This window comes from Bubalus bubalis, chromosome 22, assembly GCF_019923935.1.
Source record: "Bubalus bubalis isolate 160015118507 breed Murrah chromosome 22, NDDB_SH_1, whole genome shotgun sequence".
Lineage (NCBI taxonomy): Eukaryota > Metazoa > Chordata > Mammalia > Artiodactyla > Bovidae > Bubalus > Bubalus bubalis.
Genome location: NC_059178.1, coordinates 54,297,778 through 54,312,603, shown reverse-complemented (window position 1 = coordinate 54,312,603; position 14,826 = coordinate 54,297,778). Strand labels below are relative to the sequence as shown.

The 14,826-nt window shown below is 39.4% G+C and overlaps 1 protein-coding gene across 1 annotated transcript in view; it reads right to left on the bottom strand.

Annotated features, from left to right (window-relative positions):
- DOK6 (docking protein 6) overlaps nucleotides 1-14,826 on the bottom strand; it is a 420,496-nt gene that overhangs the window by 222,485 nt on the left and 183,185 nt on the right. The window lies entirely within an intron of this gene.

The window sequence follows — 14,826 nt, the reverse complement described above, 5'->3', positions numbered from 1 at the left end:
ACCACTGATAACCAATTTCAAGATGACTGTCAGAGCTGAATGTGCTGTTTCCACATGTAGCTTCCTCCTAGGCTTATAAATCTCTTGCTCATTGATTGTCAGTGAGGGGGGAGTTGACGGGAGAGTTGTCCGCCCCATTCCATTGCAGGCATCCAAAATAAAGCTAACTTTCCAACTTACATTTGCATCAATTTGGCCTCTTTACTGGTTTCTGAGTGGCGAGCAGTGGACCTGGGTTTGTAACACAGGAATCTAATGGATGGCCAAAGATTAAAGGGAGAGATTTAACATTTCCCTGGGTTCCTATCTGGTTTTAGATTACCAATGAATAAAGCTTGAAATACAATCCTGCTGCTGGCATTTGCTATAAGAAAAGCTTGCTATATTTTAAACCTATGTTAGGTCATTGTCTTTCTCAGCTGATTGGTGAGAGGAGTAAAAGTCATAATGATTTACTAAATCTTCTGGCACCAAAAGGGAAGATGACACAGCTTTAAACTAACCTTTTTAAGGATAGATTTCAGAAAGGGGGAGAGAATTTCAGGGGCCAAAAATTAAAGCAAATCCACTTCTAAACTGTCTTTAGATTTATCTAAAAACATCACTTTTCCAACAAAGGTCCATCTAGTCAAGGCTATGGCTTTTCCAGTAGTCATGTACGGTTGTGAGAGTTGGACTACAAAGAAAGCTGAGCACTGAAGAATTAATGCTTTTGAACTGTGGTGTTTGAGAAGACTGTTGAGAGTCCCTTGGACTGCAGGGAGATCGAACCAGTCCATCCTAAAGGAAATCAGTCCTGAATATGCATTGGGAGGACTGATGTTGAAGCTGAAGCTCTAATACTTTGGCCACCGGATGCGACTCATTAGAAAAGATCCTAACGCTGGGAAAGATTGAAGGCGGGAGGAGAAGGGGACGACAGAGGATGAGATGGTTGGATGGCATCACCGACTCAATGGCCATGAGTTTTAGCAAACTCCAGGAGATGGTGAAAGATAGGGAAGCCTGGTGTGCTACAGTCCATGGGGTCACAAAGATTCAGACACACCTGAGTGACTGAACAACAAAAAATAACTCCCCAAATAACGAAATGACACTGGTTCCTTAGTCTACAGCAAAAATTGAGAGAAAATTGAGCCAAAAGTGGTGTAGTTACCAGAATGGGCTTACTCTATGCTAAGGACTATATATCTACAATGTCTTTCTGTATATGTGTGTTTGTGTGTGTGTTCTAATACATTTATTAGAACCCACTCTAATATTCTTGCCCGGAAAATTCTATGGACAGAGGAGCCTGGCAGGTGACAGTCCATGAGGTCACAAAGAGTTGGACATGACTGAGTGACTAACACACACACATACACATATACTTTATATCTATGCTGCTATTCGTTAGCAGCACTCTAAATTATTCCTTTTTGCAGATGCTAACATCAAATTCAAAATATATGTAATGTAGCAACTAGGACTATAGTTTCCTAATTCACAAACTGGCTCTGCTGCTGCTGCTAAGTCACTTCAGTCATGTCTGACTCTGTGTGACCCCATAGACGGCAGCCCACCAGGCTCCCCCATCCCTGGGATTCTCCAGGCAAGAACACCGGAGTGGGTTGCCATTTCCTTCTCCAATGCATGAAAGTGAAAAGTGAAAGGGAAGTCGCTCAGTCGTGTCCAACTCTTCGCGACCCCATGGACTGCAGCCTACCAGGCTCCTCCGTCCATGGGGTTTTCCAGGCAAGAGTACTGGAGTGGGGTGCCATTGCCTTCTTCACAAATGGCTCTGCTGCTGCTGCTAAGTCTCTTCAGTTGTGTCTGACTCTGTGTGACCCCATAGATGGCAGCCCACTAGGCTCCCCTGTCCCTGGGATTCTCCAGGCAAGAATACTGGAGTGGGTTGCCATTTCCTTCTCCAATGCATGAAAGTGAAAAGTCGCTCAGTCATGCCTGACAAAGTGGCTCTAGCATTTACTAATTATGGACATCATCCCAGCTTCCCTGTGCCTTTACTTCATCACCTCTAAAATGGGAACGACTACCTATTACAAGTTCTGTGAGAATTGCTGTGAGATTAAAATGGAGCCACAGCATAGAACACAGTGCTGAAAACACAGTGCGTGCACGGTTGCTAAGTTGTTTCACTCCTGTCAGACTCTTTGCGACCCTTTGGACTGCAGCATTCCCTGTTCCTACATCCCTGGGATTCTCTAGGCATCCCAGGCAAGAATACTGGAGTGGGCTGCCATTTCCTTCTCCAGGGGATCTTCCTGATCCAGGGATCGAACCTGCATCTCTTGTGTCTCCTGCATCAGCAGGCAGGTTCTTTACCACTAGCGCTACCTGGACACCAACCATAATTAAAGGGATTTAATATGTTGCTTGGAGTCACAGAGCAAATAATTGGCTGAATGGGATTCATCTGTTTCCTCTGCTTACTTTCTTAGAAGACGGAGAACTTCTCTTGGAAATATGATTGTGCATATTATGAGCCAATATTAACTAGACAACACAGATGTTTAATAAATTATTTAGACCTAGGTTGAATTTCACTCCCCTAGTTATGCTTTAGTTAGATTTTAACACGTTATCCATACACAGGAAAACTTCCCCAATATAATACATGGAAGTTCACAATAATTATCATAGTCTATAAACAAAGTGGAAATAGGAAATAGGGAGAATGGAAATTCCAATGTGAATGGCTTTATTTCACTTTTATATGATTCAAGAGTGGTAGTGATAAACATGAGTGATTTTTTTGCTTCCCAGTTGGGTCAGTTCAGTTCAGTTGCTCAGCCGTGTCCAACTCTTTGAGACCCCATGGACTGCAGCACGCCAGGCCTCCCTGTCCATCACCAACCCCTGGAGCTGCGCAAACTCATGTCCATTGAGTTGGTGATGCCATCCAACCATCTCATCCTCAGTTGTTCCCTTCTCCTGCCTTCAATCTTTCCCAGCATCAGGGTCTTTTCCAATGAATCAGTTCTTTGCATCAGATGGCCAAAGGATTGGAGCTTCAGCTTCAACATCAGTCCTTCCAATGAATATTCAGGACTGATTTCCTTTAGGATGGACTGGTTTGATTTCCTTGCAGTCCAAGGGACTCTCAAGAGTCTTCTCCAACACCACAGTTCAAAAGCGTCAGTTCTTCAGCACTCAGCTTTCTTCACGGTCCAACTTTCACATCCATCCATGACCACTGGAAAAACCATAGCCTTCACTAGACGGACCTTTGTCAGCAAAGTAATGTCTCTGCTTTTTAATACGTTGTCTAGGTTTGTCATAGCAACAAACCTATAAATTCTTATCTTCCTGAAGTTCACAAGTGAGAGCTGGCCTCATGGTCAATGGTTTTGTTTGTTTGTTTGTTTTTACACTTGCATCCCTTAAACACTAACAGTAGTTGTTGCACCTACTAGTTGTTCGAATCTCTGAATCGGAATTTCCTTTGTGTCATTATGCAATTTCCATTCAATGCTGCAAGCTCTTTATCTGAAGAGGCCATGGTGACCTGCATTGTCTAATTGGCTGCTTTCGTCTGCCTCACTATTTATAATTGATATTAGTCTGGTTTGGACTTCCCTTGTAGCTCAGCTGGTAAAGAATCTGCCCACAATGCCGGAGACCTGGGTTTGATCCCTGGGTTGGGAAGATCCCCTGGAGAAGGGAAAGGCTACCCACTCCAGTATTCTGGCCTGGAGAATTCCATGGACTGTATAGTCCATGGGGTTGCAAAGAGTCAGACACGACTGAGTGACTTTCACTTCACTTCACTTCACATTAGTATGGTTTAGTGAACGATGACTATGTTGTTAGAAGTAGTCCACCTAAAGACAGAAAAGCATAGCTTGATGCAAATGGCAACAGAGTACTTAAACACAGAATCCTATTGCTCATTTCATAGCATTTTTCATGACACACTAAAGAAAGATGCTTTTGGCTGCAGACATTAACAGGAAGCTTTGTGATATATTCTGCCCCAAAATTATAGTTATCAAAACAAAGAAATCCTTCAGATGTCAATGTGATGTGCGTCCATAATACAAAGCTGGAATTCATAGGAGACAAAGGTTATCAAACTGTGGACTAGATATAATTCTCCAGTCTCTATTTTCTCTCCTTATAGAACTGGTGAACCTCATAAAGATACTGTGATGGGTTTATAAGCTAATAAGAAGATGTGGACCTGGAAAAAACAAAAAATAGGAAAGACTTAAGAAATTTAAAAGGATTTCCCATGAGAATTTCTTAGCATGGTACCAGGCTCAGTGGATGTTACGTGTTTCTAGCATCTAAATCTGTTGAAACGTGAAAAATTCAAAAGGGAAGTTAACACAGTATGTTACTGTACTTAAGAGTATTTGCAAGTCATAAAATTAAAATAATATATTTAATTACTATAAAATTATTATAATATTATATTGCTTTATCTTCTACTGCATGCGTGCTCAGTCATGTCTGACTCTTTGCAACCCTATGGATGGTAGCCCACCAGGCTCCTCTGTCAGTGGGATTCTCCAGGCAAGAATACTGGAGTGGGTTGCCATTACCTCCTCCAGGGAATCTTCCCAACCCAGGAATGGAATCCAAGTCTCCTGCATTGGCAGGTAGATTCTTTACTGCTGAGTCACCTGGGAGGCCCCATAATATTATAATATCATTATAAAACAATAATATTTTCCTATTAAAAATCATATTCTCCCAATAAAGAAACACAAATACAATAGGATAAACTTTTAATGATATTCTTTTAAATATATTTTAAAGTCATTTTCTCTTTCAAAACATGTGATTGGTAACAACATAGTTTGTGTGAAACTAATATGTGCCAGCCATCATCTTTTCTTGTTTAGGAATTAATTATTTCTCATAAGTGAAATTTCCAAATAACAGAAGTTTGTATCTTTCATTAAATCTATTTTCACACATTCCAGCATCAGACTTCACTTCTTGTTTTTTTCAGTTGACTTCATTGAGTATCTCAGCTCCACATCCTTGAACTCCATCACAACTACCAATCTACTGCTGATTCTACCTTATTTTCAAACTCAGTCACCCCCTGATGGCCCCACTCTCAGCCTTATTCAGCTTAAACTCTAATGTCAACCATGATAATCACCCCAGGCCCCCAAAGTCAACTTCCTTGACTCTCTCTCTTGCTGCTTTTTATTCACTTGCCAAAACAAGACAGAAAAATACATACGTTCCTAAGCACTCTGAATAGAGAGAAAAAGAGAAAGGCATACAATTAAAAATGTTAGTAATGAGAAGAGAACTAAACAAATGAAAGGAAATTAGAATAATAAGTTACATATTAATAAGAGCTAACACTAACAAGCACTTATGAAGCCCAGTTAACTTGCTCAGTGATCAACAATTTTAGTACCTTCTGTAATTGTCCTTTTAAAGATGACAAGCGCAAGGTTTATGGAAGGGAAGTTCCTTTCTCCCAAACACACCACTAGAAAGTAGAAAGCCAGTATTTGAACTCAGGCAGTTGATGATGGAGGCTGTGGTCTTGCCTGGTCAGATACAAAGAACTCTGAAAACCAGGATAAAACAGACAGTGTTTCAGGAAAATAAGATTACCACAATGCCTGCAGCTGGAAGCAGAAAGCCTGCCTGGCCACGAAGTCTATAAACAAAGTAACATGGTTTCAGAAGCAACATGGAAATAATATTTCACTTGTTTTCTAAACTGTTGGAGAGCTTAAAAACATGAATACTTGGACATTCATTTTTATAAACATTGATAATATTCTGATGTCAAACCCTGTCTAGGAAAGTAACAAAAATTCATAGACCCCCCCTCAACTGTGAATATAGTTGTAAAAACCCTGTTAACAGAAAATTGAATTTAAGTCTATTAAGAATAATGCTTCAACATGTCCAACTGAAGGGTCTGACTCTTGAAACATAAAGATAATATCCACTACCATTTGTCAAATGCTTAATATATGCCAGGTGTTGTTCTTTTGATACTAAATCTTTATTACTCCATGAGGTGAAATTGTTATTGGTCCCTTTTACAGAGGAGGAACTGGGACGCAGGGAGCATCTGAACTCAGACAGGGTGGCTCCAGAGTATGATTTTGGCCATGACTTCGCAGGAAACGTATTATCTTAGTTCATCCTATTAACTGTTTGAGGGAAAAGAGCCATGTAATTATACTGCTGACTTTGAGGGAATCGACATATTTTAAGAACACGACCATTCTATCAGAAATAAGAGCATAATATAGCCCTGTAGTGATATAAAATGAAGGAACTAGGATCATAGAAGTTCACAAATATGACAATGAGGAAAAATAGCAACTTTCCAAAGACTAGAGTATGAAACACAGTTTTACAAATTGCAAAAATATGTAAAATAATAAGGCATGATTCTAGAAATAAATGTAAACATAATAAACCTATAATTCACCAATGTTTAATAACTAAAACATGTAATTACAATTTTAGGGATTATACAATGACAACAAAAGTCTATGTCACCTATTTACAGTGTATTTGACTTATTTATTCCTTAAGGTGGTTGTTGGGGTCAGCTGTTTATAATACTGTTACTTATATTGTTGTTTATGTGTGTCATTTTAATAATATATATTAATATTCTAATAAAGTAATAAAATCAATACATACAAATTAAACAACTTTTTAAATTTTTTTAATTTAAATTTATTTTAATTAGAGGCTAATTACTTTACAGTATTGTATTGTAGAGAATAAAGAAATAAAGAGAACATCACTGATATTTCTTAACCAAAACAAAGTCATAAATGTGAATTTCAGTATTTCATGTTCTATGACACACAGGCATATTTGGGTGTATACGTGCCTGTGTGTGTGTGTGTTTATACACTTGTTCAAAATATTGGATCACCTTATAGTACATTTTATGAACTGCATTATTCACTTAATAAATGATCTCCATCTTTTCAAGTTAATCAATACAAATTTACATCATCAGTTTTAATCGCTGCAAATTATTTTTTTTTAAATCAGTGACAAACTAGTGGACAATTACTGTATTAAGTTTTATGTTTCATTAAAAAGCACTGTAGTGATCTTCCTTGAACATAAATTTGTCTATATCCTAACTTTGATCCATGGTGCTTATTTGCTTATGACTTGGTATCTTTACTGGCAAATCCCTATTTTAGAGGTTACCTGTGGGACTCCTGAGAAGTTATGTGCCATTGAAGGAGAATTACCAGTACTGAGTCATTTTAGATAGACTTCTGAGCTTGTGATGTCCAGAATCACAAAAGTGGTATAATGTTACAAAAATTCCAGGAAGAGCAGAAGAGGAACCCTAGGAGAGGAAGTCTCCTAGACATTTTTATTTTCTGGCATTTGAATGTTTTTTAAATCAATGACTTTTTACTAAAAGCTTTGAATTCTATTTCCCCAGTTTGCAGGAGCCCAGGCATTGTCTGCTGCTCCCAAGGCACAGCTGTGAGGAGCAAGGCATGTCCCATGTTCATTATAGAGATGAGTGAAGGCTCCCAGGTCTTGAAAGCTTTCTCTTCATTCCTTCTTTTTGTGGTACGTCCTTGCTCCTTAGAAGAAAAGCTATGTTCAATCTAGACAGCATATTAAAAAGCAGTGACATTCCTTTGTTGACAAAGTTCTGCCTAGTCAAAGCTATGGCTTTTCCAGTAGTCATGTATAGATGTAAGAGTTGGACTATAATAAAAGCTGAGCACCATAGAATTGATGCTTTTGAACTGTGGTGTTGGAGAAGACTCTTGAGAGTCTCTTGGACTGCAGGGAGATCAAACTAGTCAATCCTAATGGAAATCAACTCTGAATATTCAATGGAAGGACTGATGCTGAAGCTGAAACTCCAATACTTGGGCCACTTGATGCAAAGAACTGGACTCATTTGAAAAGACCTTGATGCAGGGAAAGATTGAAGGCAGGAGGAGAAGGTGATGACAGAGGATGAAATGGTTGGATGGCATCACTGACTTGATGGACATGAGTTTGACCAAGCTCCAGGAGTTGGTAATGGACAGGAAGGACTGGCATGCTGCAGTCCATGGGGTCACAAAGAGTCGGAAACAGCTGAGTGACTGAACTGAGTTTCTCTGTCTTGTAAGCTGAAATATGCACTTGAATATTTGTTATATTTTGCTTAGTGCCTACTTCTATTTTCAGTACATAAAGCAGCCTTATTTTTGGAGACAGAAAGCCTGTATCCCTTTGATAATCAGAAAAAAATGTTTCTAAAAAATAACTTTAATTTGCTCCATTTGGACATGTTCAAAACAACATCCAAACTTTGGAGCTCCTCTCAGCTATTTCCATTCCTCTTCCTCTGCTTCCAAAACTACTTTGAAAACATGAAGAAATTTCATCATTTCTTGTTTGCATTTATACTCGAAATTATTTTTTCTCTCCACTGATCAGTTGAAAGCCATTCAAAGTCCTCCACAAATGACATATTATATTTATATATATATATATATATGTAATATGGAAATATTATATGTATATAGGGATGTCTTTACTTTTTAAAAATGTTGTTTTATTCTTTATTCATTTATTCAGTTGTGCTGGGTCTTTGATCTTTGTTGTGGCATGTGGGATCTTTAGTTTCAGCATGTGTGATCTAGTTCCCTGATGAGGGATTAAATCCAGGCCCCCTCCATTGGAAGCACAGAGTCTTAGCCACAGGACCATCAAGGAACATCCCTATTGAGATATATATATATACATATACATATATACATACCTGATTTGGAAGAGCTCTGCATTAGTACTAGGACTGACAATTAAACAGACTGGGTGGTTTAATACTGTGTGTGCTCAGTCAGGCCTGACTCTTTGTGACCTCATGGATGGTAGCTCATCAGGCTCCTCCGTCCATGGGATTTTCTAGGCAAGAATACTGGAGTGGGTGGCCATTTCCTTCTCCAGGAGATATTCCTCACCCAGGGATCAAACCTGTGTCTCCCATGTCTCCTGTATTAGTGTGTGGATTCCTTACCACTGAGACACCATTGAATATTAATTGCTTAAAACATTTTCTGCTGCTGCTAAGTCGCTTCAGTCGTGTCCGACTCTGTGCGACCCCACAGACGGCAGCCCACCAGGCTCCCCCGTCCCTGGGATTCTCCAGGCAAGAACACTGGAGTGCGTTGCCATTTCCTTCTCCAATGTATGAAAGCGAAAAGTGAAAGTGAAGTCGCTCAGTCGTGTCCGACTCCTAGCAACCCCATGGACTGCAGCCTACCAGGCTCCTCTGTCCATGGGATTCTCCAGGCAAGAGTACTGGAGTGGGGTGCCATTGCCTTCTCTGAAAACATTTTCTAGAAAGCTTAAAGAAGAAAGCCTTACATATTTTTAAGCTTTTTTTTTTTTTTTTTTAGTGAGATGAGTTGCCTCTTTAAGAAACATACTCAGTTCTAAGTCTTCATTCAGCACTTCAAGTTAAAATTTTTTTCTGAATAAAAATATTCAAACCACTTTTCTGCTTCAAAGATTTCAAAAGTCTGGCACCCAATTATAGATGGCTTGCTATCTCAGAAAGAACAGTTCCATATGACAGAATAACATATGGTACAATTTTGGAGTGACACATCAAAGGTAATAGGCTTTATGTAAATCCTGAAAATAAAGCAAAAGTACATTTTCTTAATGTGCAGGAATAAGGAATGACAACGATGCCTCCCCATCTGATCATTTTCCAGCTGACGCCCTGTGGTAATTGTTCATAAAACTTAAAAAATATTTTGTGCAGTCTTGCCTGGAGAGCAGTTAGTTCTAACTTTCTGCAGCTTGATTGACTTTGGGGGAAATCTACTTGGTTCGCTCCAAGAAACTGCATGAGAGTTGGCTAGGGCTTCGCGGTATGAAATGATGGGTAGAGAACCACGCAGAGGCAGCCCCGTGAAGGGGCAGCGTGCTGGACCCAAAGACGGAGTGACAGGGTGAGAGAGGTTCCTGACACAGCAGATGGCCAGTTAGCTGAAGCTCATTTTAGTGTGCACAAAGTTCAAAAGTAGGGCTCTAAAGAGGGTGAGGGCCTCCCAGGTGGTGCTAGTGGCAAAGAACTCACCTGCTAGCGCAGGAGATGTAAGAGACTCTGGTTCTATCCCTGGGTTGGGAAGATCCCCTGGAGGAGGAACTGGCAACCCATTCCAGTATTCTTGCCTGGAGAAGCCCATGAGGAGAGCCTGGTGGACTACAGTCCATGGGGTCAAAAACAGTTAGACACGACTGAAGTGACTAAACAAAGGGGTGAGGAGAGGGTGGGGTGAATTGAGAGATTAGCACTGATATACATATACTATCATTTGTAAAACAGACAGCTAGTGGGGAGCTGCTGTATAGCACAGGGAGCTCAGCTCGGTGCTCTGGGATGACCTAGAAGGGAGGGGTCGGAGAGGGAGGGAGGCTCAAGGGGAAGGGGATATATGTATACATAGAGCTGATTCATGCTGCAGAATACAGCAGAAATGAATACAACACTGTAAAGCAATTATACGCCAATAAAAATAACTTTTCATTTATCTTAAAAAAAAAGAAAGTAGGGCCAGGGTGAAACTGAAAAAGCAAACCACTGGAATTGGAACTTAAACAGAAGACTCTAGGGATATGTGTTAGGTTTTATTTTCCAGTTATCAATTTCTAGATTTTATCAGTCTTTAGTGAGTAAACCAGGATATATCAGTATCATACACGTTACACTTAATGGTATATGCTTTTGTTGTTGTTCAGTCTCTAAGTCTCGTCCAACTCTCTGTGACCCATGGACTGCAGCATACCAGGCTTCCCTGTCCTTCACCACCTCCCGGAGGTTGCTCACACTCATGTCCATTGAGTCAGTGATGCCATCCAGTTATTGCATCCTCTGCTTAATGTAACTGTTAATCAGCTTATACATGTTCTTCTCATAACAAACTAATTTGTCTTCATTTTCAATGTCTCAAACCAAAGAACCCCTTTCAGGTGATGGTGCGTTAGTCCCATTCACCTTCAGTCAGTTCAGCTGCTCAGTCGTGTCTGACTTTTTGAGACCCCATGGACTGCAGCACGCCGTGGGGTCGCAAAGAGTCAGACACACCTGAGCGACTGAACTGACTGAAGGTGAATGGGACTAATGCAGTCATCTTAAATGGCATCAACTCACCTCAGCCACAATTCTGGTGTGTGTGAAGGGACTGCTCTGGACTGAATCTACAAGACCACCCCACTTATCTCCATTACACATTAGTACCTTGACATTGTAGTGTAATAAGTCATTAAATTTTGCTTAAACCAATTCTGTCTCTGATTTGTTAACTAGCATACCAACCTTATAAAACCATGTCCAAATTTTACAAGATGCATATAGTCTTGTTATGAGAGGGTGCAACTGCAGGTTTGGCATTTTTATTCCGTGTGAGTGTGAAGGATCATTAAAAATTCAAAGTCTCATTACACTGTCACTGCTACACAGCGTTTCACTTTCTCTAAAGAAATAACTTGAAGATCGCAACACATTTCAGATCACATAGGGCCACTAGCTTCTGTTTTTTTAATCACTTCTTCCAAATCTCATAGCAGGATAGCTAAGAACCAGATGGTTATAAACGGGCGATTCTATTCCGCAGTGACTGAGTCAGCTAGAAATATAAGTTGTTACAACTTCATTCAAGTTGTCTTTTGTATGGAACAATCGATAAACCAAAAAGTGTCCCATTATCCCCAAAGTAAATAGACTGCTCATAAAAGAGCTTTCCTGACATCACTTGAACCTGAAGACGTAGGTTTATCCACAGACCATGTGACTGAGCAGCTGCAGGGAACTTTTTTCTAATGTCACACCCTAATTTGACTTCTTAAAGTGTTAGTCACGCCATCATGTCTGACTCTTTGCGACCCCCATGGACTGTAGCCCAGCAGGCTCCACTGTCCATGGGATTTTCCAGGGAAGAATACTGGAGTGGGTTGCCATTTCCTTCTCCAGGGGATCTTCCTAAACCAGGGATCAAACCTGGGTCTCCTGCATTGCAGGCAGATTCTTTACCATCTGAACCACCAGGGAATTTGACTACTTAAATGCAATACAATTGATATCCTCCTTCTTACTGGATTAATACCAGCTTTTATTTTAAGCTCTGCAAACCAGATTTTAACAGCTGAAAGTCATATTTGACTATGAACTGAACAATCATCAGAATTTGTTAGTTTTTGCATTAGCTTACTTTTATCAAATTAAATTTAATACTACAAACTTGAAAACTTCTATAACTTGGGGGCCATACTTGAGGTATAAAACCTTTTGAGGATATTTTCCTTCATTCTTAAGCAGAAGTTGAGCCCTATAATATTATTATCCTATTATTATAACTACAATTTAATTACTATTAAGTAATCTACATGTTTCAAAGGAGTTCTTAATCAGGAAAGGGGAATTTAGAAAAATCAAATAAAAAATATTTTTGGTAAAATAACACACACATATTTTATTATAATATTAATGAATAGTAATTGGAGTTTATAGTAGTCTAAGAACATATTCTTACTCCAGTGCTGCTAAACCTTTAATGCAGATGCGTAACCAGTTCATTTCTAATGTTTACAGGTCCGATGCCACAGGTGGGAGGCAATACAGGTTTTGCAATTGCATATACAATAAAAATGTTAGTCAAAAATGGCTTAAATGTGTGCCTATTACCTGTCAATCTAAATTCAAGAGTGATTTTTGACTGCATCCTTTTTGGACTTATTTGTGGGAGGAAAGAGTACTGGAAACCTGAGAAGCAGAAAAAATCATAGAAAATCATCTGGAAAAAGATGTCTTCTTAAAACAGTAATAAAATATAAGATACAGGTATATTTTACTGACAAATATAAACAATTATAGAGAAAGATATTATTTTAAAATATAATGTTTTCTTAGAAACAAAGCTAAAGGATTTGGAAAATATAATGTGAATAAACTGAAACAGGTATTAACTGATATCCAGGTATTCTAGGTATAAAGTATTACTTGTGTAAAAATTTTTAAAATTTTAATGATAAATATATCAATATATTGGATTTGGGTTTTACACAAATATTTTTCATTTTACTGTGGGAGAATTTATTCAATTATGAATATTCCATTACAAATTATGAATGGGAGAAATTATAAAAATAACTGTATTACAGAATAAACTCAATGCTTCATGTAATTATTTAGGAAATTAACTAGGTTGTTCAGACTTTAAATATTATTTGTTCTAAATTATTTGGAGATAACTTTTCAGATTTTCATTACTGACAAAGACATAGCTGAGTTGCTTTTTCCTTTTGTCTTTTCCTTAATGAAGATAACAGAAACTATTACCCAACATCTAAGCAATCTGCTTATTCACTGGAAGGACTGATGCTGAAGCTGAAACTCCAATGCTTTGGCCACCTGATGCTAAGAGCTGACTCATTTGAAAAGACCCTGATGCTGGGAAAGATTGAAGGCGGGAAGAGAAGGGGACGACAGAGGATGAGATGGTTGGATGGCATCACTGACTCGATGGACATGAGTTTCAGTAAACTCCGGGATTTGGTGATGGACAGCGAAGCCTGGCATGCTGCAGTCCATGGGTTCGCAAAGAGTCAGAGATGACTGAGCGACTGAACTGAACTGAAGCAATCTGCTCCTTTAGTCACTAGGAAATGAACATACTCCAAAAAAAAGAAGAATGAACAAAGGCTCTCTCTTCAGGGAATAGCAAATGCAGAAATTTTCATTTGTATTCAAGACTGTATTACTCACAGTAGTTACAGCAGACCTGGTGGGCCGTGGTGATTTGCACACACACACAGGACACTGACCACCATCCCCCACTCACCATCACAACACAGAGCAACCTGTTACTTGGCAATTTAAGCAATTTTTCCCATGGGGCAGTCAAATTAATCTCTCAAACTTGTTTTGAAAAAGGAGAATGATAAACATTTCATGATAACAAAACTTAAGTATAAATTTTACTCATTGACTAATTCAACAAATGTTCCTTAGCACGGTGGTGGGGGGAGAAAGACACCAGAGTCATGTTTTCATTGAGCTTAAAATCCCACAGAGCAGAGGGATTCTGAACAGAGTGCATGAAGTCCAAGTTCCACTGCTGTGGGGGCAGGAGGCATGCCATCCTAAGCTGAGGGTGGGAGGAAACGGGGCGGTAACTGGGTGAAGTGTGTGTGAGGGTTCACTAGGCTGGGGGAGCCCATGCAAGGACCACAGGTTAGGAAGGGCCAAGATGCCCATATGACCGAGTGCACACGTGTCTCTGTGCTCATGAATCATACACAGGCTGCACAGGTACACATTTAGACTTATTTTTGTTGCTTGTTGTGATTACTGTCAGTTTCTTTATAGAATATTAGGATATACCACTTCCTATTTCTGCAATAGGAAATTGTTTTTAACTTAAAACTACATCATCATCTAGATGGCTGGTGGGAAACTGCTGTGTAACACAGGGAGCCCAGCCTGGCACTCTGTGATGACTTGGAGGGGTGGGATGCGGGGAGGGGAGGGAGGCTCACAGGGGAGGGGACATATATAATTGTGCATGGCTTGCATTGTTGTAAGGCAGAAACCACCACAGCATTGTAAAGCAACTTTCCTCCAATTAAAATATAAATGAAAAAATATATCATAGATGACCTTACAGATAACTGATATAGATCTAATATTTTATTGCAAATTTTACTGAGATAATTGTAGATTCACACATAGTAGTAAGAAATACTACACAGAGATCCTGCGTATATTTTGCCTACTTTCCTGCAGTGTATTTTGCAAAAGTATAGTACAACATCATAACCAGGAGACTGACGTTGGAAGACCAC